Source organism: Ambystoma mexicanum, chromosome 6p, assembly GCF_040938575.1.
Source record: "Ambystoma mexicanum isolate Mex_15411 chromosome 6p, UKY_AmexF1_1, whole genome shotgun sequence".
In the NCBI taxonomy this organism is placed as follows: Eukaryota; Metazoa; Chordata; class Amphibia; order Caudata; family Ambystomatidae; genus Ambystoma; species Ambystoma mexicanum.
The window spans coordinates 824,670,527-824,685,239 of record NC_090935.1 but is presented as its reverse complement, the minus strand read 5'-3'; the positions used below and the strand labels follow the sequence as shown (position 1 = coordinate 824,685,239).

Sequence of the window (14,713 nt, the reverse complement as noted above, 5' to 3'; positions counted from 1 at the left end):
GGGGAGAAAATCCCTGCAACCTCCCACCCAATCCAAAACCCCCGCAACAACCACCCAATCACCTTATATTATTTATAATCCAAAACCAATCCAATACATATATAAAATAACTAAAATAATATAAAAGGTCAATTGTGCAGAAGGTCAATTAGGACCACGAAAAGAAGAATAAGAAGTGTAAGGAGAAGGGGATTCTGGAGGTCAAGAAGACTAGAAGGAAGAAGCAGGTGGATCCTAGGTCCAGTTCTTCTGAAGGTCAAGGGGAGGAGGAGGCGGGGGGAGGGATCCCCGGTTTCTGACACAAAGGTCCTTTGGTGCTTTTGGACCTGAAATTAAAATTCAGGTAAGCACACACTTCAGGATCCCTCTTGTCCCTTTTGTAGTTGTCTTGATCAAATAACACTTGTCAGAGTAAAGGAGTCATACCCAACATTCAAGTGAAACAGATGAGGAATTTTAGTGGACTAGGGTATGTTCAGTCATCTACCATAGCTTGCAGAGGGTGAAAGAGAATCCTAAAAAGCAGGCTCTACCATCACACAATACTGCATAAAACAGGGAACTGTATACACTTCAGAAAAAACTGGATATGATGTTAACAGCCACGTGCAACAGTGTCACCGGTGGCTTCACCAATTAGAACTTCTTAAAAAGTGGGTTTGACTAATATAAAATGAGGTAGAAGTGCCCAACAATTGGTAATTCAAATGAGAGGGGGCACAGATATATGCATAGGACAACACTGATGTGAATGGTAAAACACGTTTTCAATCATACTCTAAAACTGAACAGCGAATACATCTCAAAAGATGAAACAGGCCTATCACAACTCTGGTCTTTGGGGTTAAGGGTCCGAGAGCACTGCTCCCATAATAGGTTGCCACCCTACCCCCTCGTACCCGCTCCACCCCACAATATATGATACGATAGGTTAGATATAACGTGCTTAATGCCGAGAGGTTTCCAAGATCGAACCTGTGTTGCTGTGTATCATCTTGCTTCCAAGGCGAGCACATTGCCCCAGAGCTATCCTCCCAAAACAACCTTTACTTCACTGTCACCTTCATCTTCCTGCAGCCACGGCATGCCCTTTGAGGGTGGTGATGGGCACCCAGATTTATGGGGCAATTTAAGGAATTCACACTCCACCTTATATCTTGTCAGCTCCTTATCGCATCAAGCTCCCAGTTAAGAACCCCCTTCAGGGTTTCAGCATCATTCGGAGACTCAAGTATGGGGCTACCCAACAACAGATGAGAGGGGTGTTGCGGATTCATTTTTGACGTGTGGCTGTGCGTGCTGTGGGAGAGGTATTTGATTTCTTTTGTAGACACTTGGGTAGACAACCAGGGAGTGTGGTCCTTGCCCCAATCTCATGTCAAACGCTATTTGTGCTCAGACGGGTAAAAGTTCATAAGCACACAACTAATGGTAATGAGGGAGTCTCGAGAATGTCTTCTCTACTCATTTGCCAATTTCCAAACCCTTGTTACACAATGCATCTAATTTTGAGCAAGAGAGATAAAGCAATAAATAGACTGATTGTGGCAAATAAAGAAAGGGAAATGGCAGCCGACGGCCAGCAGAGGTCCATGGAAGAAATCCAAGGAGGAGACCAGGCTGTTTTTCCTTGTTATGCCTTTGCCTGCTTTCCTATGACTTTGCAGTTTCAAAATGTTTTTAGTATTACATTTTACTTAAGTAGAAAAGTACAAGATACATTATCAATGGACTCCCTCCAGCTAATGCTCCACCAAATTCTTATTGAGCCCTGTGGGATGATCTAACCCACAAGGCCAGGCCCTGCAAAATCACTGTGCACTGCTTGCATCAGAAACATCTGAAATGGCCGCCGGAAAGCATTCTGCTAGCTAAATGTTAGGGAGAATTCTCTGTTTAGGCTGAATTTCCTAACCTAGTGAGTCCCCCAGCAGCTTTGCTGGATTTCTGGAGTTTGTTTTTTTCTCCTGCCAAGAGTGAGTCTCTTTTCCTCACACTCTTGGACATGATTTGAGGGGTTCTTTTGACTGTTAATGTGTTTTATGGGCTATGGGGTCTTTTACTCCATAGGGTCGTGCAGTGACACAGGGGTGTCATAGTGACACCCCACCATAGACTCCATGCCCTGGGACTGACTACTGTCTCCCAGGGCATGTAAAGTCCCCATTGGCTTTACTAGTCCCAAATTATGAACAGAAACCAGTACAAACCATCATAGTGTGGACGCACAGGTTGGGGCAATTCGATTGCCCCATGGTCTGTTATTCGAGGGGGCACGTCTCTGTCCCCCCTGATCGAGTTTTGGCTGGTGGCAGTGGATACCACTTTTTATATTCGACCGCGAATATATCTCTATGGGATTTTTCCATTGTTCGAGACTACCAACTTTAATTATTTTATTCTTATAGCCTCGAACATACCGCCGGTTTATTTATTTAATATTAATTCGCCGGTTGGTATTTTTTGCCAGAACTCGATTTTAAAATGGCATTTGTGTTCTCTTCTGTGACTCCAACCCAAGTCGAGCCCTTTGTTCCACTTTTTGGCGGGCTTCTCCACAGAAGCCTCCAAAAGTGGTGCCACTCTGGGTACCACAGGGGGTGTGGGAGGGGGTTTAGGCACCCTGGACTGAGTTACCTTACACTCTGGTGTGATTGGCCCAAGTGGTGAGCCGGCCGGCTCACCACTTAGCATGTTTGATTGACAGCTAGGCTGAGGGAATGGGGGTTTGCTGCATAAAAGCAGGGCTTTGGGGACTGGAACATCAGAAGTTGCCAAAGGACCTGAAAATCCAACGAGGGAGAAGCTGAGCCGACCTGCTACGACGACACCACCGGTGGAGCCCTGCGGAACCGACTCACCATTTCCCAATGACAGAGGAGATCTCCCGGCTGGAGAGTCTTCTTCCCCTGACTGGTGGGCACAACCAGTTTACCTTCTTTTTCTTGCATCCCAGGACGTCTTGTGGTCGAATTGCCCGTGTCAAGCACCCCGGCAACTGGATAGCCACTTACCACTGGACCGAGAACAAAAGGACCGCTCCTTTTAACTGAGAACTCCGCGGCTGGTTTCTTCCCTGGCAGTGCAACAGACGCCTGCTTTCCTCCCCGACGACATCATCTCTTCCTCCAGACGAAGCACCGACTTGCACCCGCTGCCAGGAACAACTGCCCCTGCTGGAGTATTCTCACCACTTTAAGGTACCGTGTCCGCCAGGCCTCCCTTTCTAAAGATTGCTACAAGGTAATAATAATCCCTTAACCTTCTGGACTGGGCTGGCCGCCTTGACCATCTAACTGGTCCCTTTCTTTTGGTCCAACTTCTTTCTGAACCTTTTCGAGACTTTTGTGCACCTTTCAACCGTGTGACGTTGGACACATTTCGTTCTGATCCTCTTAAAGTGGATCCGGCTTTCTGAACTCTAACTTCACGGTTTGACTCTGCCTTCCTCTTTTGCTGTGTTCTTTTGAAAGTGTTGGGATCTGTTTCAATGTATGCTCTGCCTTTCTATCCCTTTTAAACCAAATTATTAGAGTGCCATCTGCGTTAAGCACTCACCGCTGTCTGAAAATAAGTGGGGCTTTACTTAAGACTTGTCTAATATCCTTTTAAGGGAGAGTTGGTGACCATGTTTTTGAACTGCTTGATATTAGTGCCAGTGTGTTTTATTAGATGTGGTTTTAAATAAATAATTATATCTCTTTTACACCAAGCTCTGGTCAGTGTTTGCTTGTGCTACTGTGTTCTTTTGACCTATTGTGAATACTCTGTATACTGCCTAACTCTTCTTGAGGGAAGTCTGACTGCTCAGCCACAGCTACCAAGTGAATCTGTGTGGTACAGACTGCTACCAAGTGGGTTTACTGCCAAACACCTGTAGTCTTAAATCGCAGGAGAACCTGAAAAATAGGCCGCCAATCCACTTTTGCCCATGCCAGTGGTAACACAGAAGATCACCGCCAAAACCCACCATTGGGATACCCACAGAGTAGCCTGAAACTACCTGAAAAAGCAATGCTGATTGCCAAAAGAAACACAGAGCTGTTTGGAAATCCATTTTTCTTGGTTGTCAAATTTGCTAAAATCATGGCTCCTTGTTGGGTGTTAAATATCATTCTACTTCAAGAATCCACATAAATACAATGTCAGCAGAAGTCATTTTTATCATAAGAAAAATCCACATTTAAAGATGCTTGCTTGAAAGAAATATGTTGAAAATGGGCGCAATACCGTTACTCGCCTCTGTCAGAAGCTGGCGATCTCTAAACCTGTCATTTTAAAGTTGTACATTGAATCAAAATATGCCAAAGAAGAGACTTCCGATCAAAAGCAAGATGGGTTGTTACAATTCAATCTCTATAGTTACAGAAGGCTGAAATTAAGAGATTGGTGGATATATTTGTAAAATTGTAATTTGTATTTTAGGACAAAACTGTTAAACTTAGTTTTCAAAGTGAGTGAAGCCAACTACATTGGGATTTAAAGACATTCCACACCCTTTTACCCAACAAAGGAATCTTTCCCCCTGCTCTCTGCTAAGGAACTGGCAGGCTGGTGTGAAAAGAACTGGGAGGGGGACTTTGGCCTGTGGTTCTGCTAGCAGACAAAGGACTCCCTTGAACTGAATGGAAATGCTAATTCCGGTCTGAACTGAAACCAGCCCTGGCAGGAAGAAGCCCATGTGACTCTCTGGCTCGGCCAAGACCTTGGAGGCGGGCCCAGACTGAGATGTGGATTTTGAACTGGAGGAAATACATGTTTGAGGAAAAGATGTATACAAAATTGTAACGAACTGGCAAAAATACGGAATTTAGAGATTATTAAAATGAAAATATTGCTCACAGTTAGAAACTACTCTGGAATTTTTGCGATGTTCAGAGACTGAACTATCAAAATATGGACTTTGCAGCAGTTGTGATTATGTGAAAAATATGAAAATGTACAGGAATATGCCCAGAGGGTATGTGCATGTATGGGGAAAAAGTTGTGCAGATTTAACATTGAGAAACCAACCAAAAGCGCAAGAAATTGTCATTTGTGAACCACAACTCTTATGCAGATGGGACTTGAACAGAGACGTGCCTTAATGAATCTGTGATGTGTATATGTAATATTAACAAGTTGGTGATATTGTGAATATGTTTTTTAGGAAAACTAGATTAGCTGGAACAGAAACAAAGGGGAGGATTTTTTATGGACCGTAAACACACTGTCACTCTGACACATCATGACACGCTGTTCCTTGAAAATATTGCTCACAGTTAGAAACTACTCTGGAATTTTTGCGATGTTCAGAGACTGAACTATCAAAATGTGAACTTTGTAGCAGTTGTGATTATGTGAAAAATATGAAAATGTACAGGAATATGCCCAGAGGGTATGTGCATGTATGGGGAAAAAGTTGTGCAGATTTAACATTGAGAAACCAACCAAAAGCGCAAGAAATTGTCATTTGTGTACCACAACTCTTATGCAGATGGGACTTGAACAGAGACGTGCCTTAATGAATCTGTGATGTGTATATGTAATATTAACAAGTTGGTGATATTGTGAATATGTTTTTTAGGAAAACTAGATTAGCTGGAACAGAAACAAAGGGGAGGATTTTTTATGGACCGTAAACACACTGTCACTCTGACACATCATGACACGCTGTTCCTTCTCAAATCAGGGGAGAGGGAATTCTCTGACCTATCAGATTCTTAGAGGGTTGGGCATAGTATAATCAGCCTCCACACCCCTCTGGAAAATGGATAAATAGGGACTGCTGAGGACAGGCAAGACACACACATTCACCCATCACTGATCTACCGGTGAAGCGCTCTGAAGTCGAATCCAGACTCCAGAACCTAGATCCAGACTCCAGAACCCTGGAGCAGAGGCCCAACCCAAAAAGCTGAACCCTTCTAAGTTGACCTTAAAATCTTCCAATCTGATTTTAACTCCTAACCTTCTACGGGGCCTATCTAATTCAACAGCCTGGTTGTGCTGTTTTGGCTGCTTCTGGCTAAGAACCCTTGTTAGAACCCAGAGATCCAGATCAGTAGAGCAGAGCTGTAAGCCAGAACCATCCATCAGATCCAGTCCAAGAGGCCGTGCAGACCAGAGTGCCTTGCTGAGAGCAGAAACAAGCACCTGAGACCTGTCCGGTGGCGAGGGAACTCCAGCAAAACCTTTGACCAGATCTTTGACGGGCATATTCCATTACAAACCCATAGTGTGAGTATTTAGCATAGAACTATCCATAGCCATCTCTTAGTTTTAAGTAATCCTATCCAACCCATTCCAACATATCCAGACTGCATTGTAGAATCTCTTTTGTCCCTCCTGAATCTTTCTCTCATCCATATAATTCTGTGATATTTGTAGTGATAATCATCTGTGCGCTAATATTTTTGCTGAAGAAGGCAAGTGTCGCAGCGGACAATGATCCGACAGAGGCGCCTCTGGACTGGTGGCTGTACCGTTGGTATCTCGCATCTTCATAGCCTCCCTTAGTGTTAAGAAATCCTTGTTTGTAATCTTCAAAAACCGCATATCTCCTTTGAAATCTTGACTCTTGAGAAAAATCGACCTCTACTAAAACCTCTGTAACTTTTGAACCTTCCATGCTAGGAATGAAATTTAAATGTAATTTTGAAGCTAACATCCCCAGCTTTCAAACAGACTAAGAACCATTATAGTTCTTCCGTAATCTTTTAGTGCGCTGAGAAGTTTGCCACGATTTCGCTTTTGGCTCAATTTCACCACATGTAAAAACAGCTATTTCTTGCATTCAACTTCTGAATTTACTTTCCTATCTGCCAATCATTCACAAATCATTGCTAGTGTCTACCTGAACCTATCCAAAGCAACTCTTACTAGTTCTGAATCCCATTTAGTGAATTAAAATCCATTTTTAGCATTTTCCCATTCATTTCAAACCATATTTAAAAGCATTTGACCTGTTTTAAACTCATTCCTGTTCTCTCTCTAAGCTTGCTGGGGGGAATCGGGATTGAAACTGCAATTGTTGATTGTTATTCCTGAAACCCGTGTGCCCACATCTCTTCATATTGCATTTTGGGGAGAGGGAGTAGTGTCGGGGGAAAGAGCGATTACATTGTCTTTGATTGAATTCATATCAAGTTTTATTTCTGCGTTGCATTAATTTCCTATCATTGCATTTCATTCAACCCACACAAAGTTATTCTCTACTACATTATTCTTCCTATTCCTGCTCCAAATTGATTAAAGAGATTGTTGATTATTGTCATATCACCCATTGCTGATCATTGTAGAAATATTCATAAGTGTGATATTCAGATATTGTTCATATTCATAAAAGTGTGATATATATATATTGTTTAATTTATCAAATAAATATTTTAACTTTGCAAAACAAACCTTCTTGGTTCAGTGAGACCGGGGGGGGGGGATTCAAAGAGAGGGGCGTTATATAAGGGTACTTCATACAGAAATAAAAGAACTTTTGACATACAAATATATAAATAAGGGTTTCCATTGGGCATCCCATACTAGGCATTGACTATGTGGAGTGCTGGGAGGAAACCACTTACAGATTGGGGGTTCGTCTGGGATTTCTGGATTAGATATACAACTTGTGCAGCTTAATACAGTGTGCTAACTGACAGGATACATAAATCCTGTTGGGCTTCCATTCTGTGTTGCACTGTTAAATCACCCCTCAAAATGGAATGCTCTAAGGAAACGGTCTGTTTTGCAAAAATAAAATAAAAAACTTCTGTAAATCAGGAAGGAAATTAATATTTCCAAAATGGCGACATTGGTAGACATCAATATGGCTAGAGAACACCTTTTACATAAGTTATTTGTGAGAGGTGAATGGACTGAGCAGGATCAGAATGTGAGGTTGCAGGCAATAGCTAGAGCAACAACTGGATTTCAACAGGGCATGCACCGAGCAGATAAGTCACCCTGCAAAGCCACCTAGATAGAGAGAAGGCAGAGACTAACAAATTAATTCTGAAAGACCTGGACACCCAGGAAGAGTTTGATGAAGAGCGCCAGATAGCTAGTGCGCTTCAAAGACAGAGGGACAACCTGGTGGCACAGAGGCAGGCTCTTGCTCAGGAAAGGGACACCTTAGGCCAGGAAGTCTGTAACTTAAAAGGGAAACTGGAAGAAAATCACCTGGCCCTCCAGGGAATGGGTGACCTCCAAAAAGAGCATGCAAGATTGTTAAAGCACACGAGGAGGGTGGAAGATGCTCTGGCAAGGAAGGAACAGGCCAGTATGGACAGGACTCAGGAGGTAACCCTCCTGCAGCAAAGACTGGCCCAGTACTCAAAGACAAACCAGGAAGCACAGAGAGAAAATGAGGCTCTCTGTGAGAACAATGATAAGCTCCACAGGCAGGTGGCCATGCAAGAGAGACTGAAAGAGACTAGTAAGGCCTTGATTGAGGAACAGAAAGCTCAGGTTCTTGCATGGCAACGGGAGCAGGGGTGGACAGAGATGAGGTTCGCTGGGAAAGGGAAACACCTGAGCATAACCTCAGGCACCCTAGTACCAGAGGCCTTCATCTCTCCCTGTCCCTGGACTCTGCCACCCCCATGTCCACTGGCGCACATGAGCCCAGGGCCACGGGGATGGCAGATTACTATCCAGTCAGAAGTATGGGGCCCATAGACCAGCACCTAGCTAGGACGGGGGGGGCTACCCATCAAAACCTGGGAGCAAGGAGGAATCAGAAGACTCCTCTGAGCGCCGCAGGACACAGGAGACTAGGTCCCCACATTCTGCCAGCCTTTCCCAGGCTCGCAGAATTCGGGAAAACCTAGGAGGACCAGACGGGCACCTCTGGGAGCAGTGCCTCTGAGTCAGAGGAGGATTGGACCAGGGTTACCTGAACCAAGAAGGTCAATAAGGCAAAAAGGGCCTTGCTTAAGGGACCCTTAAAACAAATCAAGGCGATAAGGAGCGGCATCACGTCTTATCATAAGAACGCTAAGTATTCTGTTTGGGAGCACTTAGAGTTCTTTGAGCAGATGATGGAAACTTTCCATTTGAAAGGCAGCAGTAGCTATATTCAGTATGTGAAATGGACTTTCTCACCAGAATACTCCAGCTTCTTTGCGGGGCTGGAGGACCAAAATCATTCTAGATGGTCCACATATAGGGCAGCCATCTTGAAGAGGCTTGCAAGAATGCCTACAATTTACAGTGTGGGGAGGATCAGGACCCACAAGAATTTGTGCAGGAGTTAAAGCGTGCCTTTGCGCAGACCACAAAAAGGGTGCGCACAGACAGCAGAGAATTTGTCAATACTTTTTTCCACGCACTACCAAAGTACATCATAACCCAGCTAGTGAGAGATTTTCAAGAGAAAAGATCACTAGACTGGGTCATTGAACAGGCCATCCGGATCTATGAGGTGCAAAAGCCCATAGAAAACAAGAATATTCAAAAAAGTCCCAAACCAACCAACAACCCTGCTGCTGCTAAGGTGGCAGAGGTAAAGGTTACCCCCAGTTTAGATTTGGAGATGGGGGGCCTAAAAACCCGCCTGCACAGCAGAATAATCGCAAGCCCTTAAGGCCCTCGGGCCAGTCACAGACAGGGAGCAAAGGAGGTAGTCCCACAAATGGGATCCCTCACTCCCCTGACTATATAAGTCCCAGCTACAAGGGGAACAGACACATCCTGGGTTATGTGTGGACTCCTCCTGCCCAAGAGGGATCCAACCAAGCACCTAACCCAGGGAACTTCCCTCCTCACTTCCCCCAGGAGGGCAGAAATTCCCCAAATCCTGGGCAGAACTTTTTCCCCAGGTACCCAAAAAACTTCCAGCCCCAAAATCATCCATCCTTCTTTCCCCAAGTTCCTGAGCCCAGACAACCTAATCCGGGAAAGGGGAGGCCAAGGGTGGAGGGGTACCCAAATCTTCCATACCCGGGGTATTATCAGAGAAGGGATAGCTACCCTTCCCGGGATCAGCCCAGAGGAGAAATAAGAACCCCGTATCAGCCTGAGTGGGTGTCACAACTAGAGCGCCAGGTGTGAAACATGGCACAGGATCTGGGTCGTATGCGGAGGGCTCAACAGAACCCTCAGATGGGCATGTCGGCACAGAATGCCTCAAGCTCTGGACCTGGTGCTCCAGAACAATGACGGGGTAGCACCCTGACAACCCACCGGTTCCCAGGGAGGAGGCACAAGGGGAAGGGGGGTGTAAAGGCTTGCAGGAAGCTTCCTTCCCCAATTGTAAAAAGCCCCTGGAAACCCAGGAACCGGAACCAAAATCTCCTGCCCCTGAAAGTCTGCTAACCAAGGTGCAGAGGGGGGGTAGGAGAAACAAAGAACCCAAAAAGACCCATTTTGAGGAGGAGGTACGAGTCTCCCAATTTGAAGGAGAGGGATCCTAAGAGGATCCTGGGAAAAGGATCTTTTCCTTCAGAGATGGGGGAAATCCTCGCAAGGAAAAATGGGTCCCAAAGGATTAAAATCCGGACTGGGTAGATGTGGGGACTGAACTAGTGCCGCCCATCATCCAATCCCAGAACCAACAGCATAAAAATCCCCTGGTTCAATCCCATCCTGGTGACGGCCTCCAAAAAGGAGGGGGCGGCTCAGAACCGGAACCAGGGGAACTCAAAACTTCTCCCATCTCTAGTTGCCACCTTTTCTTTGCAGGTTCCCTAAACGCCCCACAGAATTCTGTCCAAATCGCTTCTCTCTCAATGTCCAAAACTAGAAAATGAACCCACCAGTTGTCCAAAAATGTACATTATCTGTGCCCCCTTGCGGAGAAGGAGGGACGATACTATGCCCCGGTTTAAGTACAGGGGCAGGGTACAATTTTGGCACTGGTGGACACTGGATCCCAAGCTACCCTTCTGTCCAAAAAGGCCTTTGATAAACTGAATTCAGGAAGGGGGGAGAAATACCAAATTCCTCTCACCCGTCTTCCTGGACAACTTCAGAACTTTGACGGGAAGGAAATTCCCGTTGAGGGGGCTGCAGATTTGGACATTAAAATTGGGCGACACAAGGTGAAGCACCTGGTCATAGTTTTAACTCCAGAGGGCACCCCTGTGAAGGTTGTCACCCCTAATTGACTGTGTAAACAAGGTCCTCTGTACCCAGACTAACCGACCAATAAAATTGAAACAGAGTGTCAACCATGATAGTTTAAACGGCACATGCCACATGGTTGAACAAAAATCTGACCAAGTAAAATTTCACTTCCAGAACAACCAAATTCCAGACGTGACAGTAATAGCAGTAGGACAACAAACTGGTGATGATGGGGGGGTCCTCTCTATTTCTGAAAATCAACCTTCCTTCCAGTTTAAGGTGGTATTCCACACTGGAAGGAAACACTCTGAAATTCTTTACCAATCCACAATCAGACATTCCCACTCCTATAGTCCAGAAAGATGAAAAATCAGCTCAGAGCCTTGCTGATATTCAGAAAATTGGAGAGCAGTTGTTCATCCCTATTCAGTTAAATGAAGGGAAGGACTCTGTTCTCGCCCGATTGTGTGTGAACAACGGTAAGAGCTTCATCAGCAAAACCATGTTTCCGCCAACTCCCAAAAGATCCAGCCATTCCCACATTTAGACTCATAGACAAATGGGAAATGGATCTGGAAACACCCAATTCCAAACATCTCCTGCCAAGCAGGTGTATGCTTAAAATCTCCATAGGCAACAAGAGCATAGTCCATAATTGTTGGGTCGTGTGTTAGGCAGAAACCTGTGCAGTTCCCTCTGGGACCACTGCAAAAGATTTAAGACTACAGGTGTTTGGCAGTAAACCCACTTGGTAGCAGTCTGTACCACACAGATTCACTTGGTAGCTGTGGCTGAGCAATCAGACTTTCCTCAAGAAGAGTTAGGCAGTATACAGAGTATTCACAATAGGTCACAAGAACACAGTAGAACAAGCAAACACTGACCAGAGCTTGGTGTAAAAGAGATATAATCTAACAAAACACACAGGCACTATTATTAAGCAGTTCAAAAACATGGTCACTAAAAGATATACACTCCCTTAAAAGAATATTAGACAAGTCTTAAGTAAAGCCCCACTTATTTTCAGACAGCGGTGAGCGCTTAACGCAGATGGCACTCTAATAATTCGGTTTAAAAGGGAGAGAAAGGCAGAGCATAAATTGAAACAGATCCCAACACTTTCAAAAAGAACACAGCAAGAGAGGAAGGCAGAGTCAAACCGTGAAGTTAGAGTTCAGAAAGCCGGATCCACTTTAAGAGGATCAGAACGAAATGTGTCCAGGGTCACATGGTTGAAAAGTGCACAAAAGTCTCGAAAAGGTTCAGAAAGAGTTGGACCAAAAGAAAAGGACCAGTTAGATGGTCAAGGCGGCCAGCCCAGTCCAGAAGGTTAAGGGATTATTATTACCTTGTAGCAATCTTTAGAAAGGGAGGCCTGGCGGACACGGTACCTTAAAGTGATGAGAATACTCCAGCGGGGGCAGTTGTTCCTGGCAGCGGATGCAAGTTGGTGCTTCGTCCAGGGGAAGAGAGGATCTCGTCGGGGAGGAAGACAGGAGTCTGTTGCACTGCCAGGGAAGAAACCAGCCGTGGAGTTCTCAGTTAAAAAGGAGCAGTCCTTTTATTCGCGGTCCAGTGGTAAGTGGCTATCCGGTTGCCGGGGTGCTGGGCAGGGGCAATTCGACCACAAGACATCCTGGGTTGCGAGGAAAAGAAGGTAAACTGGTTGTGCCCACCAGTCAGGGGAAGAAGACTCCCCAGCCGGGAGATCTTCCCTGCCGTCGGGAAGTGGTGAGTCGGTTCCGCAGGGCTCCACCGGTGGTGTCGTTGTAGCAGGTCAGCTCAGCTTCTCCCTCGTCGGATTCTCAGGTCCTGTGGCGACTTCTGAAGTTCCAGTCCCAAAAGCCCTGCTTTTATGCAGCACACCCCCATTCACTCAGCCTAGCTGTCAATCAAACATGCTAAGTGGTGAGCTGGCCGGCTCACCACTTGGGCAAATCACACAAGAGTGCGACTTGAGTTACCAAGGTAACTCAGTCCAGGGTGCCTAAACCCCCTCCCACACCCCTGTGGTACCCAGACAGAGTGGCACCACTTTTGGAGGCTTCTGTGGAGAAGCCTACCAAAAAGTGGAACAAAGGGCTTGACTTGGGTTGGAGTCATAGAAGAGAACACAAATGCCATTTTAGAATCGAGTTCTGGCAAAAAATACCAACCGGCGAATTAATATTAAATAAATAAACCGGCGGTATGTTCGAGGCTATGAGAATTAAATAATTAAAGTTGGTAACCTCGAACAATGGGAAAATCCCATAGAGATATATTTGCGGTCGAACATAAAAAGTAGTATCCACTGCCACCAGCCAAAACTCGATCAAGGGGGATGGAGACGTGCCCTCTCGACTAACAGACCCCGGGGCAATCGAATTGCCCCGACCAGTACGTCCACAATATGATGGTTTGTACTGGTTTCTGTTCATAATTTGGGACTAGTAAAGCCAATGATGACTTTACATGCCGTGGGAGACAGTAGTCAGTCCCAGGGTATGGAGTCTATGGTGGGGTGTCACTATGACACCCCTGTGTCACTGCATGGAGGGTGCTGTGTAACACACATAGTAAAAACACATGAGACCCTATGGAGTAAAGGACCCCATAGCCCATAAAACACATTAACAGTCAAAGGAACTGTAACGCTCACCTGACTCCCACGGAGGCGCTGGCCTGGTTCGCGCTGCTGTGACCTCTTCTAAGGTGATGCACAGGGTTCGGAAGACGGACTGGACCGGGCCCCCAAATCTGGCTTGTCTGGCTCGCAGAAGTATCCTTCTGTAGGCGAAAATAGGGGATTAACTGTCTGCGGGGTAATGCAATCGGCCTCCCACTTTCCCCTCTCACCCTCCTCGAAACCCTTCTGTGATTCCTCGTAGCGTCTCACCTTAGGGTCTGGAAGGACGAGCTCTCCATCCTGCTTCTGATGCAGGGGCGCGTTGGTATCCAGTTACTTCACTGGATTTTCGGATTGGTGAGAACCAAACTTGCTTGGCTTCCAGGTAAGTTTTTTGATAAGAGGTTCCCCTTGTGTCCATTCATTAATGTACTAATGCTAGTGTCTTTTTCCCCATAGGGGCCGGGGTACGGAATGCCGGGGAACAGGCACCGACCCGAAATGAGAGGTGAAATCCTTGTAGAAATCAGGTAAGTCTTTAATGAGCGTTTTTTGGTAATGTCTTTTCATTCGCTCATTAACGCTGATGTCTTTTTTCCCCTTAGGGGCCGGGGTCCGGAAATGCCAGGATGCGGCGCGGACCCGAAATGAAGACAGTAACATGGAGATTTAGCTTTCCTTACTCCCTTCTCTCTCTCACCTTTTGTTCTGGTCTTTTTCTCCCTAGGCGCTGGGGCGTGACTGCGAATCCGGATGATCGCTGCTGAACATGGAGGCGCCCTGTAAAGGTGAGTGGAATGCAGCGCTGCAGCGATCGACGCGATGAGCTTTTAAATAAAAGTCTTCCTTTTCTGGATTGTCGGCGAGATGTCTCCGGGATGCAGATTTAGCAGGTAAGGACTTTTCCTTCTTCTGTTCTCTTCTTCTCTTCCTTTGCAGGTGATCCAGGATGCTGGCAGGCGTGGCAGAAGTCAGGATGCAGGAGCAGACACGGTGAGCGTCCAGCTGCTAGATGCAGAACAACGCGAAGCACGTGTGGCTGTTCGGGTGGGGTTTAAATAGCCT

At 45.8% G+C, this 14,713-nt stretch overlaps 1 protein-coding gene across 1 annotated transcript in view; it reads right to left on the bottom strand.

Moving 5' to 3' along the window:
- The window catches only part of PPIP5K2 (diphosphoinositol pentakisphosphate kinase 2), a 2,362,281-nt gene that overhangs the window by 659,718 nt on the left and 1,687,850 nt on the right, over positions 1-14,713 (bottom strand). The gene's annotated exons all lie outside the window — the stretch shown is intronic.